The 25,650-nt window shown below is 36.7% G+C and overlaps 1 pseudogene; it reads left to right on the forward strand.

The window, feature by feature from the left end:
• LOC124521151 (V-type proton ATPase subunit D-like) overlaps positions 1–16,845 on the forward strand; it is a 30,627-nt pseudogene extending 13,782 nt beyond the window's left edge.
• The last annotated feature ends 8,805 nt before the right edge of the window (positions 16,846–25,650 follow it).

Raw genomic sequence — 25,650 nt, forward strand, 5'->3', positions numbered from 1 at the left:
AGTAGATATGAAAAGGTCTCTAGGGTAAAAGGGAAGGAGGGACTTGGTTAAACTAGTTGGATTCTCAAAGCCTTTAAAGTGCTAATTTGCTAACACTCCAAAGGGAACTGCAAAAGGCCGAACATTTTTAAACCACGAGGAACCTTTTTCATTTAACATTTTATTGGCTACATGTTTGGTTTTGGAAATATAGTAGTAAACAGGGTAAGAAGCTGCTTTTCACAGAATTTTTATTACTTACAAGTCATTTGCTCTGCTGGAACATGACTACAAGTGAACACCCATATATCATATGCCCGCATATTTGAAAGCTATATATTAAGCCAACAAATTGGTCAAATGTGTCCCATGCTCTTGCCTTGACTGATACATCTGCAAAATGAAAGCAGACCAAGCTTTCATTTAGAGTTTTTGGATTCCTTGGTGTGTTGTGATGGTGAAGGTAGAGAATGCCCCTGGCTCCCAGCTTCTGGGCCTCTTTCCCACTTCTCTTCCCCACCCAGAAGTGTTGCTTTGCTTGCCTGTTTGTGAACACCACAGGACCTTCAGCCAAAGTCTACCCCCTGCCCCCAGTGGGGAAAGCCACAGAACTGAGGGTGGTGGGCAGCAGGTAGGGTAGGGGTCCCCATATCTGGTTTGGAGGGTGGTACTGCTTACTACATTACCTTGCATATCCTTGTCCTGAGGGATGCGCTTTGGGAAACTGATTAAGTTCACCATTTTGAAAACAGTGACAACCTTGAGAAGATGGTACCATAGAGTTTTGGTTTAAATATAGCTCGTGTTGTCTTTATGACAAGAGGTGGATTAGAAGTTGAAACAGTTACCGTAAACGATTGGAATTATATTAAATGAATTTACCTCTCTTCCCAAAGCCATGTTTCAACTATAACATATTTGTTTTACATCTGGCAGTAATTGATAAAGACTTTTTTTTTTAAACATTTATTTATTTTTGAGAGGGAGAGAGAGAGCCAGCACCGGTGGGGGAGGGGCGTAGAGAGGGAGACAGAGGATCTGAAGCAGGCTCAGTACTGTCAGCACAGAGCCCCATGTGGGGCTCGAACCCATGAACTGTGAGATCATGACCTGAGCTGAAATCAAGAGTCAGCCACTCAACTGACTGAGCTACCCAGGTGCCCCTTCTGCTAATAAAGACTTCTGAACTCCAAGTTCTGCCCAGAACATAAGCATTTGGTTCTGTAAGAAGTTGAGAGCTACCATTTAGTTCTTACTCAGTGTTTCAAAATAAGCAGCATATATTGTTAGTAACCTGAAATAATAGCAAATAATAGCAGGGAAAAGAGAAAATGCAGAAAGTTGACAGAAAAACTACAAAAGCACAGCCATCAGTGGCCATGTAGTATATAGGAACAGTTTTACACCCCCCAATCCTTGCTCCATAGGACTTTGTGATAGCTTTATGGTTTCCATAGATTTAGAGTGAAATTATTTTTGTATTACTCTTTATTAAAAAAAAGATAATATGGCACAACAGATTTTTTATGTGTTAAATTCAAAAAATGTTTTGAGATAATGGCTCTTGTTATTAGTAATATTCACTTATGTGGCACCTAATAAGGAAATTAATATTTATAGTTGCTGAAAACTTCCAGATAAATGGCATTTACTAGCATGAAAATTACCATTCTTACACTTAAAATCCTGCATAACATGACCTATTTTTCTTTTGAAGGATGCTGTCCTGGGGCACCTGGGTGGCTCAGTCTATTAAGCATCTGACTTTGGTTTTAGCTCAGGACATGATTTCATAGTTGGTGAGTTCGAGCCCCAAACTGGGCTCTGGGCTGACAGTGCAGAGCCTGCTTGGGATATTCTCTCTCTCTCTTTCTGCCTCTCCTCTGTTCATGTTCTCTCTCTCAAAATAAATAAACTTAAAAATTTTTTTAAAGGAGGCTGTCCTTCTTCAGCACTCTCCTACCCATGCTGCATGGAGTCCTAGGAAGCCTTTTGGAGAAAGGGTATGCTAGGGTTATGCTGGGGTGTACTGAAGGGTATACTAGGGTATACTGAAGGGTATGCTTGGAAGAACTCATATCATCCTCTGATAAGGATTCTTTTGAATATTGGATGGGAGAATCCTTCCTGCCCACGATTGACCCTTTTTGGGGGGCTAGAACAGTTTTTGCTAAACAATGTTGACAGGCTGGATCATTGCTGATTGCATCTGACTAAAAGTTCCCTTCATTTTGTTTAGAATATGTGGCAGACATTTTCTGGAAGCATTTTGTGATCTTACTCGGGCAAAATGTTTACTTGCCAGTAGATTTAGTGAATGAGAGGGAAGAACAATGAACGTGCAGGCATTATGTATGTGCCCTGAATTTAAGTTGTTGACAGACATCAACTATGACAACACTATGCTACAGATTTCTTTATTTTCTGCAGTTGAGGTTCAGAGACATGAATTATACTTGATTGCACAATATCTCTTCACAGAAATTGTAAGGAGAATGGCATGCCCTAACAGTGCTTCTTTACACAGAACACCCCAGTTCACTGTTTCCCCTCTGGCTCTTCTTAAACAAGCAATTTATTCTCAACAGTTTTAAATTTAAAATCAATATTTCTAATACAATAGTTTTACACTTTTCATCTTTATGTATGGACATGTATTGGAAGAGAATCCAAATGAGTTTAAGCAGTAAAGACGAGGCTATTGATAAAAACATTCTAGGGAAGTCTATGAAAATGAAGTATTTCTGTTTATCTTTCAGCAACAAAAATATATGTGGAAGGGCACATCGTGTAACTTTTATTCATTAATTAGATGTTAAGCAGTAGAATTGGTTTCGGGAAAAGCAAGTGCATTAAATTTTGTGGTACAAATTTTTAAAAATCTATGAGAGTATACATTTTGATGTCTAGCTTTCACTCATATCTTTATTTTCCCTATTACCCCAACCCACTTTTATTAGACTTTTGTATATCCTACCACTGTTTTGTTTTTTAATTAAATTAAATTTAAAAATTTTAAACTTTTTTTTTAAACAGTTTTAGGTTTACGACGAAATTGAGAGAAAAGTACAGAGATTTCCTATGTATCCCTGGCCGCCACACAGGTGTAGCCTCCTCCATTATCAACATCCTTCACAAGAGTGGGACATTTGATACAAGTGATGAACCTCCATTGACACATCACGATCATCCAAATTCAATAGTTTACATTAGGATTCACTCTTGGCATTGTACCTTCTATGAGTTTGGACCAATGTATAATGACACACATCCACATTATAGTATCATCTAAAGTATTTTCATTGCCCTAAAAATCCTCTGTGCTCTGCCTATTCATCCTTCTCACTACCCCCAAGCCCTGGTCTCTTTATTGTCTCCATAGTTTCGCTTTTTCCAGAATGTCACGTAGTTAGAATCGTATAGTATATAGCCTTTTCAGATTGGCTTCCTTCAGTTAGTAATATGCATCAAGGTTCCTCCATGTCTTTTCATGGCTTGATAATTCATTTCTTTTTTTATTGGTGAATAACATTCCATTGTCTGGATGTACCAAATTAATGGAGAAAAATTTAAGTAGTACCTCAATGTAAGCACTTTAAGTGGTTACACTGGAATCCCCAAATAAATTTTCTCTGCTGTTCTACTGAAGCATGCCATCAATCAAGAGTGCTCAGTACTTACTTCATTTATTTTTAAAGTGTTTATTTATTTTTAAGAGAGAGAGAGCGTGTGCATGTGGGAGGGGCACAGAGAGAGAGAAGCAGAGGATCTGAAGTGGCCTCTGTGCTGACAGCAGAAAGCCCTACACAGCTCTTGAGCTCACAAACCACAAGATCGTGATCTAAGCTGAAGTCTGATGCTTAACCGACTGAGCCACCCGGCGTCCCAGTATTTACTTTAAAAGAGCAATACACTTAAATTATTTTCAAACTACCGAGTGAATTTTTTAATTTGACATCCTACTTGTTTTCAAGTTTTGCCAATTATAAATAAAGCTGCTGTAAACATCCATGCACAGATTTTTGTATGGACATAAGTTTAACTCCTTTTGGTAAATACCAAGGGTTGTGACTGTTAGATTGTATGGTAAGAGGATATTTAGTTTCTTAAGAAATTGCCAAACCGCCCCCCAAAACAGCTGGCTGTCCGTTGCCACCAACAATGTGTGAGACTTCCTGTAGCTCCACATACTTGTCACCTTTTGCTAGTGTCAGTGTTTTGGATTTTGGCCATTCTAACAGGTGCGTAGTAAAGCATCTTTTCATGTGCTTATTTGCCATCCGTATATCTTTTTTGGTGAGGTGTCTGTTCAGGTCTTTGGCCCATTTTTTAATTGAGTTGTTTGTTTTCTTATTGAGTTTTAAGAATTCTTTGCATAGGGGTGCCTACAAAACCTGAGACCATGACCTGAGCCAAAATCAAGAGTGAGACGGTAAAATCCACTGAGCCTAGATTAATTTTTTTTTTCATGTGGATTTTTAGTCATTCTAGTACCATTTGTTGAAAGGACTATTTTTTCTCCATTAAAAAAAATTTTTAGTGTTTATTTTTGAGAGAGACAGAGACAAAATGTGAGTGGGTTAAGGGCAGAGGGAGAGGGAGACACAGAATCTGAAGCAGGTGCTAGGCTCTGAGCTGTCAGCACAGAGCCCAACGCAGGGCTCGAACTCACCAGTTGTGGGATTATGATCTGAGCTGAAGTCAGTCGCTCCACCAACTGAGCCACTCAGGTGCCCCTATTTTTTCGCCATTGTATTGTCTTTGCTCTGTCAGAGATAATTTGACTATGTTATATGAGTGCATTTCTGGGCTCTCTATTCCATTCTTTTTCTTTTTTCTTTTCTTTCCTTTTTTTTCTTTTTGCCAATATCATACTGTCTTGATTACTGTAGCTTTAGAGTAACTATTAATGTCATGTAGTGTCAGTCTACCAACTTAAAAAAATTATCATTTGTCAAATTTTGGTATATTATCAAAGGAGAATACCCATAGTTATCTGAAAAAACTGTTAAATACTTCATCCTTTTCCAAGTGAATATCTGTGTGGGGTTGGATTTTCTTCATATACTCCAAATAATATATTGCTAACAGATTTTTTTTAATATGAAATTTATTGTCAAATTTGTTTCATACAACACCCAGTGCTCATCCCAACAGGTGCCCTCCTCAATCCCCATCACCCACCCTCCCCTCCCTCCCACCCCCCCATCAACCCTCAGTTTGTTCTCAGTTTTTAAGGGTCTCTTATGTTTTGGCTCCTTCCCTCTCTAGCCTTTTTTTTTTTTCCTTCCCCTCCCTCATGGTCTTCTGTTAAGTTTCTCAGGATCCACATAAGAGTGAAAACATATGGTATCTGTCTTTCTCTGTATGACTTATTTCACTTAGCAGAACACTCTCCAGTTCCATCCACATTGCTACAAAGGGCCATATTTCATTCTTTCTCATTGCCACGTAGTATTCCATTGTGTATATAAACCACAATTTCTTTATCCATTCATCAGTTGATGGACATTTAGGCTCTTTCCATAATTTGGCTATTTGCAAACAGATTAAATTCAGAAGCAGTTATGAGAATCTAGCTGTGTTCTATTAAGCCTAATATTAAGTTCTATTAAAAATATTTGCAAAGTATAAAGCACTTCTCATTAAATTTTTTATTTTGGAGAACAGTTATTTTCATAAAAACGTGCCATTTGTATTAACATGTAATAGGTTTATCATGTAACTTTAAAATAAATACATATTTAAATTTTTTTGCTTCAATTTTTAATATGGTAAGTATCGGTAAGTATCAATATATATAACCCACATAAACCAAAACTTTTGAGGTCATCAATAATTTTTCAGAGTCTGAAATCCCCTGAAACCAAAATGTTTGAGAAACATACTCTTAATACTCTGTTAGTATTGGGCAACTTGAAAGAGTGAGGTCTGAAAATCAAGGCCAATTATTCATGAGGTTTATTTTTGTTATTTGCATGTTCTGTTCTGAGTCAATCATGTTTCCATTGCCACAAGTGGAATTTGTTTGCTTTAGAATAGTGCATCAACTGAGCTAAACTACTGTGAACTGGTCCTTCTCTCCTATTTTTACCATTTTGATTCCAGCTAGATGATTCCTGTTTATCTCAGTTCCTCTTAGGCCTTAAATAACCTTTAAGGTTATTATTCTTTATGGTTTTTATTCTTGTATTCTTAATTCACAATGAATTATGGGGCTTCAACCCACAACCCAGAGATCAAGAGTCACATGCTCTATTTACCGAACCAGCCAGAGGCCCCCTTGCCTTTTTTTTTAAAGTGAAGTTGACATTTTATTTTTTGGGGGGTTTTGTTTGTTTGTTTTGTTTTTTAAAAGATTTTTTTATTTTTTGAGTAAAGTCCAAGTCCATTCTGAGGCAGTGCTGTGACCCTGTTGGGGGAGTACATTGGGAATGGGATATGGCTGTGTGTGGTAGTTGCCTAGAGGCTTCTGTGAAGTTTTATAAATGGCAGTGGGGTATGGATGAGAATAAATCATCATTATCAACAAGAAGAATAATGATAACATGATCCATTTAGCATCTTTATATCCAATTTCTGTGGTCTTTTGTATCTGGGCAAATTTGAGTTTTGATGTAAAGAATTTTTGTATATACTTATATGGATTTGGGATAAGTTTCTGTCTAGGAAATGGATGTTTGATTACATATTTCCTTTTAGAGATGCACCCATGGTTTGGTATTAGCCTAAGTATTGGCCAAAATTTTTGTCTTTGGTTTAGCCTAAGGCTACTGGAGACCAAATGCCTACTTCAATTGTCATCCTAAATATTTGCAGAATCAGCGATGTGGTCGAATAGGTTACTATCACTATCACATCAAATCTGCATACAATGTTGTATACAATGCCAAAAACAGGAAAAAAACATATCATTAAAATTATTGCTACTATCTGAATATGCTCTTTCAAATGTAGATATTCTATATATGGTTTAAAATAAAAAATATGTCTATAGATTTAAAATGTTGAGAGTCTATCAACCCACTGAAATATAAATATAGGGGAGACTGGGTGACTCAGTGGGTTAAGTGTCCGACTTCGGCTCAGGTCATGACCCCCCAGTTTGTGGGTTTGAGCCTTGCATCAGGCTCTGTGCTGACAGCTCAGAGCCTGGAGCCTGCTTCAGATTCTGTGTCTCCCTCTCTCTGCCCCTACCCTGCTCATGTTCAGTCTTTATCTCTCAAAAATGAGTAAATGTTAAAAAAAATTTTTAAGCTTTATTATAAAAAAGAAAAAGAAAGAAATATAAATGTTATAAAATGGGGCAATATTTAAGGATGATTGTGCAAATTGCTAACTTTCCACACAAAAATAATTGGAAGATTTTATATAATAAATTTATGAGGAAGTAGAGTTAAAATAAAGATTAATTTTAAGGGAGCATATACTAGCTAGAAAACATTAAGAATATTATATCCTCTTAGAGTCAGTACATATTTATAAAAGTTAAATAATATAAGAAAGAATAATAGAAATCATATTGTGAAGATTAGAATTAGTCCTCAGAGTCGTATTAGTATTCAACTATTAATAAAAATAACCTTTCAAATTATTTTTATTTTATAGTTTTGTTGTTGCTGTTGTTGTTATTGTCGTTGTTTTAGTTACTTACTTCCATGAGGCCATGAGTCTTTCAGGAAAAAGTTCACTTTGGAAATTCTTCACAGCTTGAAGGATGGATGGAAAGCAAAATGTTAAGTTTGCTTTGTTAAAATTTCACAAGGTGGGAAAAGAACCCAAATCATGTTTAACACCTGTGATAAATCATCTTTGATGCAGGCCTAACAAAGAATATATGGAATCAAGGAAGACAGTGTTAAAGAAAAATGAAAAACTCCTAAAATATGTTCTGCCAACCCGCAAGCATGCATCTATTTTGGGTCACGCATCAGGTATATGTGAACACAGGAGCAATCTTTCAGTTACAGTGCTGAAACATTTTTCTTTTATTATGTCAAATTTTAAAAAATTTACTGTTGGTCTTTATAATAAAATTATAGTAAAAATTACTTTTGGGTAAAATTCCAAGATTCTGACATCTGAGAAGTTCAGTCTATGATGGCAAACTCAGGTTTGGGTCTTTGTTTTGGCTGAACGTTGATTTTCACATTTATTTTGCATTACCCAAAATTTGGCGCACCTCTACGTCTTTAAAGCATTACTCCTGCAGTGCAAAGTAAAAAAGGAGGAATCCACAATGCCACTAAGAAGGTTGGACATTTTCCTCTGTGTTTTTCTTTGCTGCTCTCTGTTTTGCTATTTTTTTCTTTTCTGGGACACGCTTATTGAACTTCTGTCCCAATGTTTATCTTTTTTTCTTACAGTTTTGTAGAAGTTCTTCATAAATTCAGTTTTTTCTTGTTTTATTACTCAGTTTGTAACTTTTTCTCCACTCTGCTTTTGGTGTCATTTGATACACTAAAATTTTACATTTATCAAATTTATCAGCATCTTTTGTTTGAAAAGTTCTTTTCTAACATGAGGTCATAAAAATATTCTCCCATGTTTTTTTCTAAAAGTTTGAAGTTTTTCCCATCACATCTTTTTTTTTCTTTTTTTTTTTTATTAAATTTTTTTTTCAACGTTTATTTATTTTTGGGACAGAGAGAGACAGAGCATGAACGGGGGAGGGGCAGAGAGAGAGGGAGACACAGAATCGGAAACAGGCTCCAGGCTCTGAGCCATCAGCCCAGAGCCTGACGCGGGGCTCGAACTCACGGACCGCGAGATCATGACCTGGCTGAAGTCGGACGCTTAACCGACTGCGCCACCCAGGCGCCCCTCCCATCACATCTAAATCTTCAGTCAATTTAGAATTAATTTTTATGTGTATATTAAGGATCAATTTTACTATTACTTTGAATAACCAATTCTTCCGGTACTTTTCATTGAATATAGTGTGTTTCAGTGATTTTCAGTGTCATCTCCAGTATAAGTCAAGGTTTCATTTGTGTGTGATTCTGTTTGGAGTCTCACTATTCTATTCTATAGGTCAATTTCTCCCTTCATAAATGCAACATTTAAAAATTACAATAGGGTTATAATAATCTCGATCTTTATGTGCAATAAGTGCTTTCCTCCTCATTCTTCAATGATGTCTTGAGTATTTGTAAATTTTGCTTTTCCTTACAAATTAAAAAAAATTTTTTAATGTTTATTTATTTTTGAGAGAAAGAGAGAGAGAGAGAGTGAGCATGCCCCAGTCGGGGAGGGGCAGAGAGAGAGGGAGACACAGAATCTGAAACAGGCTCCAGGCTCTGAGCTGTCAGCACAGAGCCCGATGCGGGGCTCAAACTCACAAACTGTGAGATCATGACCTGAGCTGAAGTTGGACACTCAACCGACTGAGCCACCCAGGTGCCCCCTTTTCCTTACAAATTTTGAAAGTAGGTTGCAATTCATTTGAAAATTCTGCTGTAGTTTTTGTTTTTTGATATAAGCTTTACATACAGTAAAACACAGATCTTAAATGTACAATTCAATGAATTTTGAAAAGTATATGACCTTATGTAACTAGGAGCCAATCAAGATAAAGAATATTTCCATGACCTCAAAAAGTTCCCTTGTGGCCACCATCTGTTAATTCCTATCTTCCAGAAGCAACCACTGTTCTGGTGTCTATCATCAGAACTTAGTCCTGTGTGTTCTTCAATTTTAAATAAGTAAATCCATTTGGTATATACTCCTTTGTGTCTGGCTTTATTTTGTTCAACATAATGTTTTTGAAATTTGTTCTTGCTTTGTGTATATCTGCAGTTAATTATTTTTTATTGTTGAGTAATATTTCATTGTGGACATCCCACGATTTGTTAACCCATTTTACTGTTGATGGTCATTGGGCTGTTTTCATTTTTTGGCTGTTATGGATAAAGCTGCTATAAATATTAACATAAAAGTCGTTTAAATTTCTCTTGGTAAGTATCTAAAAGTAGAATTCAAGATTAATAAGGTAAGAGTATATTTAAATATATAAGAAACTATCAAATCATTTTTCCAAAGTGGTTGCACCATTTCACGTCCCATTGGCAATGCATGAGAGTTTTAGTTGTTCCACATCCCTGCCCAATGTTAAGAGGTGTCAAGTTTTAAAATATTAGCTATTTTGGGGCACCTGGGTGGTGCAGTCGGTTAAGTGTCTGACTCTTGATCTCGGCTCGGGTCATGATCTCACAGTTCATGAGTTAGAGCCCCACATCAGAATCTGTGCTGATGGCGTGGAGCCTCTTTGGGATTTTGTCTCTCCTTCTCCCTGCCCCCCCCCCACTTGCTTGTGCATGTGCCCTTTCTCTCTCTCTCTCTCTCTCTCTCAAGGTAAACAGACTTACTAAAAAACAAAATATTAGCTATTGTAGTGAGCAGCATCAAGTAATACTTCATTGGTACCTTTAATTTGCCTTACTCTGATGACTAGTAATCATTCATGGCTTATCGTCCATTCATAAATGTTCTTTTGTGAAGTGTTCTTTCGTGTTCAAGTCTCTTGCCTATTTAACAAATTTGAATGTGTGTCTTGTTACTACTGAGTTGTATGAGTTCTTTCTGTATTTTGGATATAAGACCTGTGTCATATATTTGTATTGTGAATAATTTTTCCAAAACTGTGTTTTGAATTTATTTTCAGAATAGTGTTTATTAACAATTGAAGGAGGGCTCCTGGTGTTTGGAGGTGTGTGTGTGTGTGTGTGTGTGTGTGTGTGTGTGTTTATTTTTGAATGTCTTTATTCCATCCATTTGGGGTATATTCACTCAACAGAGAATTCTATTTTAACAATTATTTCCTTCAGCAGTTTAAAAATGTCATTTAATTTTCTTCTGGTTTCCATTATTTTTGATGCAAAGTTTTCCTTTGTTTGTGTTGTTGTATTTGTTTGTGTTATTATATATTATGTATCTATTTTCCTGGGTACTTTTAGATATACTGTCTAACTTTGGTTGTCAGCAATTTGACTTTGATGTACCCAGCTTTTTCCCCTTTGAATTTATTTTGTTTGGAGTTCACTGAACTTGTTGGATCTTTAAGTTAATGTTTTCCAAAACATTTGGAAATTTTTGACCATTACTTTTTAAGAAATATATATATCTGCCTTATCTTTCCACTCCATCTCCTCTCCTCTCCAGGGACTCTAGTGACACTATCCATCTTAGACCATTTTATATTATTCTACAGGTAACTGAGTGTCCATTATTTATTTAAATCATTTTTCTCTCTGATCTATTGGATAATTTCTTTTGATTTGCCTTCAAGTTCACTATAGCTTTATCCTGCAATCTCCAATATCCTGTTAAACCCATCCAATAATTTATAAAAGTGTCAGCATAATTTTCATTTCTACGACTTCCATTAAGTTCTTTCTTAATAGTTTCTATTTCTCTGCTGAGATTCCTCATATGTTTACTTATTATGATCATCTTTCCTTTAAGCCTATGAACAAATCTGTAAAGTCCATGTCTGCTGATACTAACCTCTGGATCATCTCAGGTCTGTGTCTATGGCTTGCTATTTTTCTTGGTTATGGGTCATAGTTTCTTAATTATTCATGTCTAATAATTTACTATTGTATGCTAGACATTGCTTTGATACATTTTTGGGAGACCAGATTTCTTTTTCTTTTGAAAGCTCTTGAGTGACGTGCTATAAAGCACAATAAATTACTGCCAGATCCCTTTGTTCATGACAAGTCTGCTATGACTTTTTTTTCACTATATGCACTTATGTGTGAAAATCACAAAAATTTCTCATATATACATATATTTATGCCCACACACCTATTTTCATGAAGTTGAAACATCTTGTATCACTTGAAATATTTTACTAATCATTAAATTATTACCTTCTATTCGTATTCATTTCTTCATAAGTATATTCTATTTTATTAATTACATTGTGAACCTCAGGGATGGATCTTTATTTTATATCTCTTTGTAGTCATGGCATTTGACACACAGCTAGAATTCAATAAAAGTTATTGTTCTTAATGACAAGAAGAATGTCTTGCTCTGGTCCTTTGGGCTTTACTCCACTGTCTCTTCTGTAGCTAGTCTTACTCCACTTTTATGAGTAGCAAACACTGAGTTTATTCATTTATTCTCTCATACATTTATTCATCTACTCATTCAGCAACTATTTATTAAGAACCTACCATATGCCAGTTCCTGTCTTGGTGCTGTGATTACAACAGTGATAAGACACACAGTGTTCACTCCCTCATAGAGCTTATGAATTAGTGGATTTGAGAGTTTAGCTAAGCTACCCCATGATATGGCTGCCTTGGCATCCATTTTGTTTGGCCAGCCAGTCTGGGAATGTTTTAAAAGGACACACCCTCATGTAAGCACAAGCTCTTGGTAGCAGAGTCATAAGTAATTGTAAGTTCCTTCTATAGCTTCCCCAGTAGCCCTTAGAATAAATAGTCTTCCCCACCAGCCAGGGCCTTACCTTTGTGTGCCATTTATGGGGCTTACAAAGCCCTTTTGGTTTGAATTGGCCAACCCAGTCTTAGTCTGGGAATCCCAAAGTATTCTGTGTGGACCCTAATTTAAAAGGCACGTGCCCTAGGTCCTGCCTGTCTCTGACTGCACTCTGCCTCAACCTCCCCCCATGTGGTCCCTCAAAGCATTCTGTGTACTTCCTCTAGGACCTGTCAGTAATAAACTTCTCTATTTTAATTTCTCTTGTGGCCCTTTATTGCTCACCATCTGGCATCTTGTGCTCTATTTAACAAATGTTAATTTAATTAAGTCATAATAGTGATAGAAACAAATAATAAGGAAATAAACAAGTAACTGCATAAGATATAATTAGGCAGTATTCTAGGAAGGAAAATAAATCAGGGGAAAGGGATAAAGAATAAAAGAAGTAGCTATTGTAGTGATAATGATGCACGGGTGGTTTTAAAAATAGGATTTTGAGGAAAGGCCTCTCTGAATAGGTGATATTTGAGCATAGACTTCAAGCAGAGCAGTTAAGTGACTGTATATACACAGAATAAGGAGCTGGTTATTAGATGTGCTTTCAGAGGCATTGGAAAGGCTGCCTTCTCCACTAAGCTTCTGAAATCCAGCTATCTGAACTTTGCACTTTTATCTTAAGGCTTTATTGCCCTAACATGCAAATCCCTTTGGTAGAGTTTCTATTTAAACTTGTACCTGTCAAATATTTCTGTGTGAATAAATTTTGGAATTTTGATGAAGAGGTGAAAATAATAGTTCAAGCACCTAAGGAATCAGTGTACTATAGTTGTGAAGAGCACAAATCGCCTGGGTGACAAATCCTGGCTCTTTCACTTATTAGCTGTGTGGCCTTCATCAGGTTACTTAATATCCTAATGCCTCAGTGACTTCAATTATACTATGGGGATAATAATAAATCTGTCCTAATATAGCTGATATGATGATGGTACCTTGTAGCATTTTCAAAATCTTCATTGGCTCCTCCATCTGGGAGGATTACCCATCACTGCTCCATTGTTGACTTGGCCAAATAGCTTTTGTTTTTTGGCCTCTGAAATGTGAGCTTAAGTGATGTATACAACTTATAAGCAGAAACTTTAAGATCCATCATATATTTTCACCATTCTCTCTCTCTTCTCTTCTGTGAGAATGATGTCTCCGACAGGGGTTTCTTCAGCCTGCATCCTGGAGTAAAGAGAGCATGAAGGAGAGCCACGGTCAAAGTCAACATATAAGTGAGACATACACGTTGTTATGAGCCACTGAGATTTGGAGTGATTTCTTATTGCTGCATTTTTTTACCCTAACATTATGATATAAATCAATTATTATTTCTAACATGCTTATAACATTATGTGACACATAGTGTACATTAAATAAACAAATCTAACCTTAAAAGAATATAGCTGTTGAAGAAAAACCATAAGAAAATCACAAGACTGGGACGCCAAAACCAATGATGTGTCATTTTCTTGCAGTCTGAACCAGATATTAGAAATAAGATGCTCGAGGGGTGCCTGGGTGGCTCAGTCGGTTGAGCGACGGTCATGATCTCACGGTTTGTGGGTTCCAGCCCCGCGTCGGGCTCTGTGCTGACAGCTCAGAGCCTGGAGACTGCTTCTGATTCTGTGTCCCCCTCTCTCTACCCCTCCCCCACTCATGCGCGCGCTCTCTCTCTCTCTCTCTCTATCTCAGAAATAAGTAAACATTAAAAAAAATTAAAAAAAAAGAAATAAGATGCTGGAGTCAAATAATTTGTTAATGTTCTGCATTACAATTGTTTCCAAACTATTTCTTATGGAATCTTTACTCCTCACTCCTATGTATACTTCTTAAGAGTAGAGATTATGTGGCCTATTAAAAAATATGTACACAATGCCAATTTTAGTGTTCTCACAAAACAATCTCCCTAGTGTTTTTCAACTAACCAGATAGCCATAAGAAAAAAAAAAAACTTGTTAATCTGGATGTTTTGAAAAAAGGAGAGCTTCTATTCATCCTGTACATGTTATAAGAGTGACCATGATTTTCTTAATTGCATTCCATTTGTTTTGTTAACTAAGGTACTGTACTAAATTCTGAAGCTTATATTTGTCCTTAAATTTTTGCTTGGAAATTTAATTATTCCTAAGCTTTTCGACATAAATCGCTTCTGGTAGGTTACTGGGGTAAAGGAAGAATGAAGACTCCTTTTTCTTATTTATGTCTAACAAAAAGGCCACAGATTTAAGGATATATATGAGAAGTCAATCATAGCAATAACACCTTTTTAAAAGGGTAGGTTAATCTAAGTTGAATAAATTGTGATTAAAAACTGATGTCAAAACTGGAGCAATTTCTTCCTTGAATAATTTAACAGTATTAAAAAATGTCTATGCTGTTAAAAAAAATATTCTGCAGGGGGCGCCTGGGTAGCTCAGTAGGTTAATCATCTGTTGTGGATCAGCTCAGGTCATGATCTCACAGTTTGTGAGTTTGAGCCCTGCATGGGGCTCTGTGCCAATGGTGCAGAACCTGCTTGGGATTCTGTCTCCCTCTGTCTTGGCCCCTCCCCTACTTATTCTCTTCTCTCTCTCAAAAATAAATAAATAAAAATTTGGAAAAAAAATCTTAAAAAAATATTCTGCAGAAATGGAAAAGGAATTGGAGTATACATTCATAATAAAAATTTAGTGTATGAAAGGAAATTTAATGCAAATTTGTAATAATTTGTATGGTAAATTATCCTTTATAAAAGTGTTTAAAATGATCTCTTAATTAAATAGTTATTTAATTACAACCAAAGGTACTTAGTCATTAGGCTATTAGGGAAGAATTTAAACCACAAACAAATGAAATATCAAGAAAAAAATTAGAAAAAGTAGTGCATTTGTTTGAAAAAAGACCTTTTTGATTGGGGACTGGAAGGCATGAATTTTTTAAAATCTTACTTCTTAAAAGTTATTCTTTATTAGGTAGATAAGTTTGGAAAATATAATATATACCTGTGTTCCCCACACTTACCTTTATCAAATCTTTATATTATTATGTTTATTTCAGTTACTTCATTTTCTAAATATTTATTTATTTTTGGGATAGAGAAAACCTAAGGAGGGGGAGGGGCAGATTGAGGGGAGAGAGAGAATCCCAAGCAGGCTCCAAGCTGTCAGCACAGAGCCCCACATGGGGCTGGATCTCATGACCGTAAGATCCTGACCTGAGCTGAAATCAAGAGTTGTATGCTAAACCAACTGAGCCACCCTGGCACCCCTCAATTACTTCATTTTTAAAGAAATACAACATTACAGATGTAATTGCTGTCCCTCCCTGATTCTAGTTTCCTTCTTTCCTCCCTAAGAGTAAGTACTGTTCTGACACTACCTGCTGACTCAGGTAGAAGGAGACTGACTGGGGCTGTTGCAGCAGAACTATCAATATCTGGCCGTCCAGCTGGGCAAAGACCGAATTGAAATCTTTCCCTCTCAAATGGCACAGCCCATCATGAGTGCTTCAGACAGGCTGAAACCTCCTGAAGAAAAAATCTGATGTCTTAACTCTTTCACTTCGATAGATCCTGAAGAAGATAATAGAGACTAACATGTAGATGGCTGAAGTGATGAGAGAAGCTGCCTTTTCGTTTGCTGAGGCCAAGTTCATCGCAAGGGACCTCTGCGCCACAGTTATCTACAAGGTAACAAAGCCCAAGTGAAGCTTCCAGAGAAGAAAGATAACTCTGCAGCTGGTGTTACTCTGCCAGTATTTGAGTATCCCCCCAAGGAACTGACAGTTGTGAACTGACTGGTTTAGCCAGAGGCAGGGGCACAACCAGCTAAATTAAAGAGGAATTAAGCCAAAGCAGTGGAAGTACTGGTGGAAGGAGTAGCTTCGGTGCAGACTTCCTTTGTTACTTTGAAACTTTAAAAAAAATTTTGTTTAACGTTTATTTATTTTTGAGAGACAGAGCATGAGTAGGGAGGGGCAGAGAGAGAGGCAGACAGAATCCGAAGCAGGCTCCAGCCTCTGAGCTGTCAGCACAGAGCCCAATGCGAGGCTTGAACCCGTGAACGATGAGATCATGACCTGAGCTGACGCCGGATGCTTAACCGACTAAGCCAGCCAAGTGCCCCTGAACAAAGCCATTAGGATAACCAACAGGTGTGTAAATGCCACTGAATGTGTCATCATTCCCCAGAATGAAGGTACCCTTGCCTATATCATTACAGAGCTGGATGAGAGAGAACAAGAAGAGTTCTATGGGTTCAAGAAAACACAGGGGAAGAAAAAGATTCTCAAGGAAAAGTTGGAGAAGGACTTGGAGCAACAGAAGGCAGCTGGAGAGGTGATGGAGGCTGCTGATCTTTGGCTGAAGAGAAGGACGAGGATCTTCTTGAGTAATCTTTCCTGCTCTGGCTCTTTCAGAAACCCTAACACGGCACCATTTTAATTCACGGTATGTAGGTTCTGTACGTGTGGCTATTTTTTGGCCTAAGAATTTCACTGTTTGTAAAATTTCCCTTGACGTTCAGTTCTGGGAGTACCTCTGCAGAATCATAATTCAGCAACCATTTATCACGTGAGGTTTGTAAACCCTGCCCAGGAACTTGTAGGGCTTATTCTGCACAAGTGACATTTACTCCATTTACCTCTGTGATACAAGAGATCTGCTTACTGAGAATATTAGGAAATTCCCCTCAGGAAAGAGAAGTGGCCTCAAGCCAACATGTGTAGGCCAACCATTGCTGGAAGACCCTTGGTTCCTGCCCCCTCACTCCCCTCCGCACTGCTGTGTGAGATTGCTGCCGTATCCTTGTGTTCTGGTACTTCTCTCCTCAAGCTTTATGAAAACCTTCCCAGTCTTTCCTTGCATGACCGGGCTCTGTCCTGTCCATCATGGGAGCTGTTCTGCCAATTTAAATGTGACTATGGTATAAACAGCAAAATGATTTTAAAAAAAGTAATCACTCTGTCGAAATTGTTAATTATCCTCATTTTACTTTTGATCTTTAACCATACACACAAACACACACATATACAGCATACATGTGTAAAGTGTACAGCATTGTTTTACATTTTTAAGTTTTGTTAAAATGTTATGATGTATACACCTTTCTGAGGCGTTTATTTTTGTACAAATTATGTTTTTGGAGATTTGCCCATGTTGACGGTCATAGTACTACTACTTCTTTCATTAGCTCTGGTGTGTGGTTTCCATTGTATGAATGCCACAATATATGTATTCTCATAATAATGGATATCTCCAGCCTTTTTGTTACCATAAACAGAGATGCAATAAAAATTCTGTCTTGTTACGAATATATGGGAAAGTTTCTTTAGAGTATGTGCTCTGTGATTCATGGGGGGTTTAACTGTCTTCAACTTTACTAGATAACACCCACTTGCTCTCAAAGGTTCATTCCACTTCTCCACATTCTCACCAACACTTGGGGTTATTAGAATTTTGTATTTTTTGCCAAATTGGATGTGTATAAAATGTATCTTGTTGTTTGTTTGTTTGTTTGTTTTACTATGTATTTTCCTAATTAACTGTAAGGTTGATTATATTCTCATATTTTTCTTGACTCTTTGGAGCTCTTAGCCTATGAACTGTCTGCTCTTATACTTTGGCCATTTCTGTGTTGCTTTTTCCTATTTGTGCAATCTATTACATTCTAGATATTAATGTTTTATTGGTTGTACATATTACAAATTACTTTTATATTTATTTTATTAATGCAATGAGTTTGGAATGTGGGGAGGGATGTGTATCAAAAACATGCACTTTGGGGCGCCTGGGTGGCGCAGTCGGTTGAGCGTCCGACTTCAGCCAGGTCACGATCTCGCAGTCCGTGAGTTCGAGCCCCGCGTCGGGCTCTGGGCTGATGGCTCGGAGCCTGGAGCCTGTTTCCGATTCTGTGTCTCCCTCTCTCTCTGCCCCTCCCCCGTTCATACTCTGTCTCTCTCTGTCCCAAAAATAAATAAACGTTGAAAAAAAAAAATAAAAAAAAAAAAACAAAAAAAACATGCACTTTTACCTTGATGAGAATTCTCTTGTCACTTCTATAGCACTTACTATGGGTCAAGTGTTTTTTATTTAAGCATTTTACAAATATTAACTCTTTTAATCTTGGTAACACCCGTGAAGTAAGTGCTATCATTGTCCTATATTCTTTTTTTATTGTTGCTTTAACAAATAACAGCTTTATTGAGATATAATTCACATGCCATAAAACATACGCTTTTAAAATATGTACAAGTCAGTCGTTTTAGTGTATGTTTAGTGTATGTTTTAGTATATGCACAGAGGTGTGCAATCAGTACTGCTAAGTGATTTCAGAACAAAGAATCCCACATCAAATTAGGAGTAACTCTCTATTTCCACTGAAGTCCCCAGTCCCAGGAGACCACGAATGTACTTTCTGCTTCTGTATTTTTGCCGATTCTGGGCATTCCCTATAGACAGACTCGTACAATACGTGGGATTTTGCATCTACTACTTCCGTGTAGCATAATGTTTTCAGAGTTCATCCGTGTTGTAAATGTATCAGCATTTCATTACTTTTTATTGCTGAATAATATCTACTGTATGAAATACCACATTTTGTTTATCCCTTCATCAGCTTATGGACATTTGGATTGTTGTGCTCTTTGGCTATTACAAATAGTGCTACTTGAAACATTTGTGTACAAGTTTTTGTTTTGAAACATTTGTACAAGTTTGGACATTTGTTTTCAGTTGTTTTGGAGTGAAATTGCTGGGTCATAAAGCAACTCTATGTTTAACTTCTTGGGGAACTGCCAAAGTGTTTTCCAAAGCAACTGCCATTTTTTAAAAAAAATTCTACCAGCAATGTACACGTGTTCCAATTTTTCTACATTCTTCCAATACTTGTTATTGTCCATCCTGTTTTGAAGATAGCCATAGAGTGGGTATGAAGTGGTAACTCACTGTGGTTTTGATGTGCATTTTCCTAATGACTGATAGTGAGCATCATTATATGTGCTATTGGCTATTTATAAATCTTCAGAGAAAGATCTAGTCAAATCATTTTCCAATTTTAAATTGGGCTATTTCTCTTTTTGTTGTTGAATTGCAAGTTTTTTACATGTCAGTTATCTCTGTGTTAAAGATAAGGAAATTAGGTACAGGAAGGTTAAGTAACTTGTCTAAAGTCACACAGCTAGGAAGTAGCAGAGGTAGGATATGAAAGCAAGTAGTCTGGTCCTGGATGGAATCCATACTATTAACTTTTATGCTGTCCTGCCTCATAGCGTTGTTCATCCTATCTATGCGTTAGTGTGCTAAAATTATAATATTTTCTATAAGAAATAGAGTTACAGTTTAAGATTTGGGTTTTGGAAATACGTCATTATGAAAAGTCATGATGTTGGATGCCTTAAAATGTATTGCTCAAGAAATATTTTTATAATAGTAAAGGAAATAAACACATTTTCTCATATTTTATCGCATGATTTCTTGACCTATATTAATGTAACTTATAACCAAATTCAAATTTTGATTATCAGGAAACTGGTACAAATTCTTAATCTTTTTTGGAAATAGGAATGGTATCTTATGTGTTTTACATATTTAACACATTGTTTGGCATGAAAGATGCTCAATAAATTAGCTTAAATATCTGAACACTATCACATGTATTGGATTTATGTAAAATTAATTTTATGTACAGATATGTTAAATATTATCTTAAGCCAACAAATGTTTTTATATAAACATATACATTATTTATATAAATATATCATTTTTATATAAATATATATTTTATTTTATTTTATTTTATTTTATTTTATTTTATTTTATTTTATGTATTCATTTGAGAGAGCACAAGCAAGGGAGAGGGGCAGGAGAGAGGAAAAAAAAAATCTTAAGAGGGCTCTATGCTCAGCACAGAGCCTGATGCCAGGGCTCGATCCCATGACCCTGGAATCATGACCGGAGCTGAAATCAAGAGTCAGACGCTCAGCCAACTGAGTCACCCAGGTGCCCCTCAGTTTATCTTCTGCAGTGATACAATATGTATGATCACTATATTTCTCTATTTTTAGATTTTATTTTAGAAAGAGTGCAAATGGTGGAGAGGGGCAGAGGGAGAGAGAGAGAATCTTAAGTAGGCTCCACGCTTAGCATGGAGCCAGACACAGGGCTCAATCCCACAACCCTGGGATGATGACCTGAGCCAAAATCAAGAGCCAAAATCAAGAGCCAAAATCAACGGACTGAGCCACCTAGGACACCTTGATCATTATATTTCTTCAAAGTGAGCTTCAAAAGATAACTTTGGTTAGAGGTATACTTAAAATTGACTTGCAAAGTTGCCCAACAATTTAAATTTTGAAAATCTCTCCTACTAATGTCAATATCTACTGAAAATCAGAGAAAAAAACCCCAACTTACTGAATCATTATATCATCTGTCAGATTGAACTAACTGCATTTCATTTTTAAACACTTAATATGAGTTTGTGTATTCAACATTTGTAGTACGTACATGTTCAAACAAGACATGGCAGTGTTTTCAGAAATAAGGGCATTACGGATTCATTATCTGCTACTTAGAAATTTGTCAAAATTTTTGGCTTCTACCATATCCCATGGCAGAACACCGGATGGGCAATGTTGGGCTCATAGCGAGTGTTTGTTGACTTGATTTTGCTATTTCTATTCATAAATAAGTGACTTGCTGGTAAGAAGTTAGACACTTCAGGTTTATATTTCTCTCAGGGAATGAAATTGTTTTTCTCCAATTGTTACTTAAAAAGAAATTCTTCTCTAAGCTTTAGTCCTAAATACATGCATTTAATAACACATGTACTTTTTGATGAATCATGAACATGTAATTATAATTTCTTCTTTTTGATACCTTATCAAAAAGGGCTTTATGTTAACATGATTGATTTCCTTTTCCAATACTCAAACTCACTGTCCCTAAATTTTGAATTGACTATGTTCCATTCTGTCCATTCTTCTTTAACCAGCATCCATATTCTGTTGACTTCAAAACTGTTATCTATAGCCTGACCTCTTCTCAGTTCTACACTTTGATGTCTGTTTGACTTCGATAGGAGGTTTAATAAGCATCTCAAACTTGTGTCTAAAATAGAGTTCATGGGGCACCCGGGTGGCTCAGTCAGCTGAGTGTCCGACTTCAGCTCAGGTCATGGTTTCAGGGTTCTTGAGTTTGAGCCCCACATCTGTCACACTGCTGTCAGCACAGAACCTGCTTCGGATCCTCTGTCTCCCTCTCTCTGCCCTTCCCCTGCTTGCACTCTCTCTCTCTCTCTCAAAAATAAATAAACATTAAAAAAAATAGAGCTCTTGATGTCACCCTCAAACTTTGATCTTTCTATGGCCTTTCCCATCTTAGTAAATGTACTACCAATCATCACATTGCTCAGGGAAAAACTCTAGGGTCCATTTTGATTTTTCCCCTGTTTCTCATCATCTCAACCACTCTTATCAGCATTTTGTAGAATCAGCAGACTGCATCCTAAAAATAAGTCTTAAACCATTTGCTTTTGTCCATCTTATTGACACCCTGTTATTCTTAAGGATTCTCATCTGTCTCTTGCCTGGATTACTGCAGTACCTCCTAACAGGTCTCCAAGATACAACTTTTGCCCTCTTATATTCTCTTCTCTACTCCACAGCCAAGTTGTGTTTTAACACTTTCAGAAACACATCTCTTCCATGTTTAAAAGCTTTGAATGGGGGCACCTGGGTGGCTCGGTGGGTTGAGCATCCAACTTCAACTCAGCATCATGGTCTCATGGTTCGTGGGTCTGAGCCCCATGTCAGGCTCTGTGCTGACAGAGTCTGTCTGCTTCAGAAAATCTCTCTCCCTCCCTCTCTGCCCCTCCCCAACTTGTTCTCTCTCTCTCTTGAAAACAAACATTAAATTTTTTTTAAAAGATTAAAAAAATAAAAGTTTTGAATGATTTCCCATTGGTATTTAAAATAAAATCTGAATTCTTTACCCTCATCTAAGGATACTTATATAATCTGGTACCTGCCTATTTCACTTTAACTTCATCTGGTGCCACTGTCTCCCACTCATTCTAGTGCAATCACACCATTCTCGTTTGTATTCCACAGACATGTCGGGTTTTTCTTGCCTCAGAGCCTTTGTATTGCTCTTCTGTCTGCTAGACTGCTGCTGCTTTTGGCTTTTCAAACTGCCATAGTTTTCTCATCCTGCACCTCTCAGTTCAAATATTACTTCCTCTTTTATTTCCTTCAAGTTTTTATAACAATCCATCTTGTTTATTGACTCATAACAAGCCAATACAAATGTACATGTATATATGTGTATCTATCTATCATCAAATCTATCATCAATGTATCTATATATCTATTCATTCTAAATAAATAGGTCTTCTTTCCTCACTTCATGGTATTGTAATATCTTTCTTTTCTGCCATTAAATATACAGCCAAATCCAAGGGTGACATTAAAAATTATTAATGATTACTGTTTCATGGACACCAAGCAATGAAAGGACAGACTGTAGCCCAAAGGTTTACGACTATGGCAGGCATCAGTCCTTTAATTGCTAGATCAGGAGGTGGGGCTGTGGTCATCCTAGAGGAGGGGCTGGCAGAGTATCTAGGAACTGGATAGAAGGACCCAGGGCAGTCATACGGAACTGCAGCTAACAGAAACATTTGGCTGAACATTTCAGTATTTTCATAACTGGCTTATATTTGGGGGCAGCCAAGCCAAATATCAACTCTACATTCATCATTTTTAGTTATTATATTTTGTTCCATGGTATGGTAGAGTAGCATTATGTACCACACCCGCCCCTCCCCCTTCCCCTATGAGGCAGCTATAGGAAGGAACATTGGTTGCCTCAGTTGCTGAGGGTGGCCCTTGGCTGACAGCCGGCACGGAAACAGAGACCTCAGTCCTACAGCTGCAAGGGATTGAATTCTGCCAACAACCTGGCAGATAAGGAGCCCAGCTCAGCAAACACCTTGACTTTGGCCTTCTGAGACCCAAAACAGAAAACCCAGCCACTCAGCCTAGACTTTTGACCCTCAGAACTGTGAGGTTAATAAATGAGTATTGTTTTAAGCTGCTATATTTGTAGTAATTTATTATGGCAGCAATAGAAAACTAATATACCTAGTATGAAGGTACTATAAATTATTTGACCCATTATTTATTATTGGGAATTTAGGTTGAACCTAGGTATTATTTGTTTGTTCTTATGCTAGCATGAGAAAGTAACTTCAATAATAGCATTGTACTTTCATCATTTCTCACTTGTCTGATTATTTCCTGAGATAAATCCTTAGAAATGAAATTGTAGGGTCACAGAGTTTTTAAAAGCTTTGGTACATACTGTCACATCACTCTCAGATTTTTTTCTTTTCTTCTTCTTCTTCCTTTTTTTTTTTTTACAATTTGCATTTCTACCCCCTTGTTTACTCACCATTGTAACACCAGTTATTTTTATTCTTGGTAATTTTTGATCATGTAATAGGCAAAATATTAGTATTACATTGTAGTTTTAATTTGTATTTCTTTGAACACCAGCAGATGCAGAACATGTTTAAAAGTTTAGGGATTATAAAGTGGGGATAAGCTTATTATTCTCTGATGCCAAATTTACTCAGCCTGGTGAATCCTAGATTGTCCAAGCAAATAATTACTGAGACCGTTAAAAGAAATTTTGAGGTAATTCACATATATATACTCAAAATCCAAAATTTTGGCCACAATAACCTAATGTAATTAAGTGCAATCTCATAAAGTTTATAGGTATGATTCTACAATGAACTGTTATTTCAGATAGAGGTTGAGATGTTAGATACAAAAGCAAGATGTTTGGAAAGAAAAGCAATTTTTAGTGGGCAGTAATTAAACCTACAGCATTTTAGTCTTTTTCTTTCTTTGATTTTCAGTCAATTTAGATCATAATTTTTAAATATAAAAATCCCATAATAATCACATGGCCACACTACTCTCCAGAATATAGTTTATAATTTTTATGGTATGTGTGTGTGGATGGAGGAGAGTTAAATATCTGCCAGTGGTAATGATAATGTAATACCTTCTTTAAAAATAACTGAACAAAGTAACTTTGGTAGGAAGGCATTAAAACTGTTTATCTTATGCAACGCTTTCGTGGCTCAGTTGGTTGAGCCTCTGACTTGATTTCGGCTCAGGTTACCATCTTACAGTTGTGAGATCAAGCCCTAAGTTGGGCTCCATGCGAGGTGTGGAGCCTGTTTGGGATTCTCTCTCTCTTTCCTCTCTCTTTGCCCCTCCCCTGTTCATGTTCTCTCTGTGTGTCTCACTCTCTCTGTCTCTCAAAATAAATAAACTTTTAAAAATAATTTTTGGACAATCTTACTATAAAAACATGATATCATAGTGAATTTTTAAAGGAGAAACTGAGTGCTAAAGTAATTATAGCACATTATGGAGTGTTGTATTTTAGGCACTGTTATTTTGATTAAAACGGTATGTGAGACCATTGTAAACACTTAGGTTCTCAGGGAGTGGTCCTTGCCGTCCTATGTCTGGAAGAGCCTTTTACAGAGACTTGCACTTGCTGCAAATTGTGATTTGCATCTGTCGTCACAAAACTTTGCTTTAGTTTTCATATTTGTTTTCAGTTTCACAAATAAAAGTGACTCCAGTTGAAATTTAAGGAGAAACCGCCAAAGAAACCTTCTGATTAGTTCCATTAGAAGGGATAGTAGGGTGACTATTTAGCATTTAATTGTATATTCTGGCTTATGTTGACCTTCCCAAGAGGTGTATGTTTGATCTAATTTGCTGAAGTATTTGTAGAGATGTGGGCATTTTGATTAAAAATATTCTCACAAAACTTTCCAGACACATTTTTAAGGATCTTATAGTTAAGAAGACACTATCATAAAAGGCTATTGTTACAGAAAAAGCTTCAAAGGAAAAAAATAAATATTTGTTATTTGAATTTAGAACTTCAAAGCCAGAATTGTTCTTGTGAAAGGAAAAAGTTTTCTCATGGCTGATCTTTTTTTTTTTTTTTTTTAATTTTTTTAACGTTTATTTATTTTTGAGACAGAGAGAGACAGAGCATGAATGAGGGAGGGTCAGAGAGAGAGAGAGGGAGACACAGAATCCGAAACAGGCTCCAGGCTCTGAGCCGTCAGCACAGAGCCCGACGCGGGGCTCGAACTCACAGACCGC

Source organism: Lynx rufus, unplaced genomic scaffold (assembly GCF_022079265.1).
Source record: "Lynx rufus isolate CCGP_SWC_20201006 ecotype Redwood Valley unplaced genomic scaffold, mLynRuf1.p SCAF_3, whole genome shotgun sequence".
Lineage (NCBI taxonomy): Eukaryota > Metazoa > Chordata > Mammalia > Carnivora > Felidae > Lynx > Lynx rufus.